Here is a 2,430-nt window from a genome sequence, read left to right as displayed (position 1 = left end):
AACATTTGGTGTTGGAGAAGATTTCTGAAAATACACTGTGGACCAGTCAGGGGAGGCAGGGGAGGCATGAAAAAGAAAAACAATTTTAAAAGGAAAACGGCTGAGGTAGTTGCTGCCAGAGTCACAGTGGATGACTCTGCTTAGTGCTTAACTGCAGGAGGCGAGAGAACCACGTGCCTCCTTTAGTCTATCTTTATGATCACTTGAACAGAGTTAAGCAAGGGTTAAAAGGTGAAAAAATCCTTATTCAAAGGAGGCACGTGGTTCTCTCGCCTCCTCCTGCAGAGGGCACTTTTTAAAGAGGCTTTTATTAAACAGTTAAGCAGAGTCATCCATTGGGGACACTGGCAGCAGCAAACCCAGCCTGACCTTGCCTGTTTCTTTTTACATTTTTTACATTTTCATCATGGCAGACAAGAGCAGAGTTGAAATCCTCTGTGACACAGCTGGAAAAGGTATGTGGGTCCTGGGTCGGAGGGAGGGGGGAGGAATTCAAAATTATTTGTAAGTAATTGTAATTTGTATTATTATAAGTAATTGTGTGTGTGTGTGTTTGTGTGTGTGTGTGTGTGTGTGTGTGTGTGTGTGTGTTTTAACCACTTCTGCTGGCATACGGGCTGGCACTTTATTTTTTATTTTTTAAAGCCATGCTGCCGCAACCTCGCCATAGACCGGGACATGTCCTGCTGTATGGCCGGCCTGGCGGCATGCACTTTAAAGTGCTGGTGTGCCTTCCGGCCATAAAGCGGGTCCCGCTGTATGGCTGGCACGACGGCATGCACTTTAAAGTGCCGGCGTGCCTTCCGGCCATAAAGCAGGACATGTTGGGGCTTCGGGGGTGGCTGGTGCCCGCTTGTCTCACCGGCCGTGAACCTCACTGCACGTCATTGCTGTGGACGTCCAAGAAAACAAACATCTAACAAATGTAGTTAGATTCTTATGATGTATTAATTCTGCCTAGGAAGGGAGGGCATTGCAGTCATGTCTGGTCAGGTAAAGGAAGGCAAAGGCTTGGAAAAGGAGACACCAAGAGGCCCTGGAAAGTCCTTCCTTCGTGATAACATCCAGGGTATCACCAAGTCACCAATTTATCATCTGGCTTGTCATGGAGGCATGAAGCATATTTCAGGCCTGATCTTATGGCATCCTGAAGGTCTTCCTGGAGAATGTGATTCATGATGCCGTCACCTATACCGAGCATGCCAAGAGGAAGATGGTCACTGCCATGGACATCGTCTACGCCTTGAAGAACCAGGGCCTCACTCTCTACAACTTCAGCAGCTAGGCTTTTCTTTTCCATTGAATTCTACAACAAGTCAAATCAGAGTTCTCACTCATTATATGAATGGCCAGGCTCAGATTGTCCTACTTTGATCGCAGTATGCCAAGACCTAGCTCTTGAGAAAGTTCTAATTCTGGAAAAGAGGGAAGGAAAGAGGAGAAAAGGACAATCAGGAGCAAGATGGATGGGTCAGTTATAATGCTGATGAATACAGTGCTGGAAGATCTGAAAGACCACGTTAGGAGCAGTTCATCATGGAGAAAATAAACCATGTAGAGATGTCACTGATTTGATGGCAGATAATCAAGTATCTAATCAGTTTCTGTGCATGCAAGATGTGCTCCTATCCTTCCTTTTGGTTAAGGCAGCTAAAGTAACTTGTCTGGCAGAAAAGCTAATGTCACAATAAACTTGGTTAGTCTTGAAAGGGTTAAGCAGAGTCTGGCACATTATTTTATATCCTATCTAGGAATTACAACTTTGTCCATATTTTTCCATCTTTATGCCATTCAAATATTTTGGGACTATGTTTACCAGTTTTCCCAGTCAGTCTAGTCAATGAAATTCTGGGAGGAAAATTTTGCATCAGACTTGGAATATTAGCTGACAGGTTTCTGCTGGTTGAAGAAGCAGTGAAATCCAAGAAGATGCAAGAATTATATTGAATAGATGATGGTTATTTTTGGCACATTTTCTCTGCTTCATCTTTAATGTGCACAGAAGCTGTATATGCACACCTGTGTGTACCTCTTACCACTGCAGTCTTTAGCATGACCTATCATTGGGTCCCTGCCTACACACTGACATTTCTCTTGGTTCCCATGCCATTAGCAGGGAAGCAAATAATTACATTCTAAATATTAGCTAACCACCAATCACAGTGGGAAAATATATCCTTACTGCAATTTACCGGTGTTTTCTAAGAATACTTGTGGCCTATAGATTGCAGACTATGAAGATTAACTTTGAGGGTTAAGCTTAGCAATAGGATGATTCACATAACCTTTTAATTCTTTGGTTTTCTAAATGACCCACTCAGAAGAGCATTGTTAAGCAGATCCTTGAGTAAACGTACATAAATTTTCTAAAACATATATTAAACCCACCTAAACTTATGCTGCAGTATCCAGATTAGTTGCAATTGTACG

At 43.0% G+C, this 2,430-nt stretch overlaps 1 pseudogene; it reads left to right on the top strand.

Moving 5' to 3' along the window:
* Positions 1 to 981: 981 nt before the first annotated feature.
* LOC106543692 (histone H4-like) lies at positions 982 to 1,285 on the top strand (annotated as a pseudogene).
* Positions 1,286 to 2,430: the final 1,145 nt, after the last annotated feature.

The sequence above is a fragment of the Thamnophis sirtalis genome, unplaced genomic scaffold (assembly GCF_051295495.1).
Source record: "Thamnophis sirtalis isolate CommonGarterSnake01/CBP01778 unplaced genomic scaffold, rThaSir2_p1.2 scaffold_4, whole genome shotgun sequence".
Lineage (NCBI taxonomy): Eukaryota > Metazoa > Chordata > Lepidosauria > Squamata > Natricidae > Thamnophis > Thamnophis sirtalis.
The sequence above is the reverse complement of the archived record's forward strand: the minus strand, read 5'-3'. Positions and strand labels throughout refer to the sequence as shown.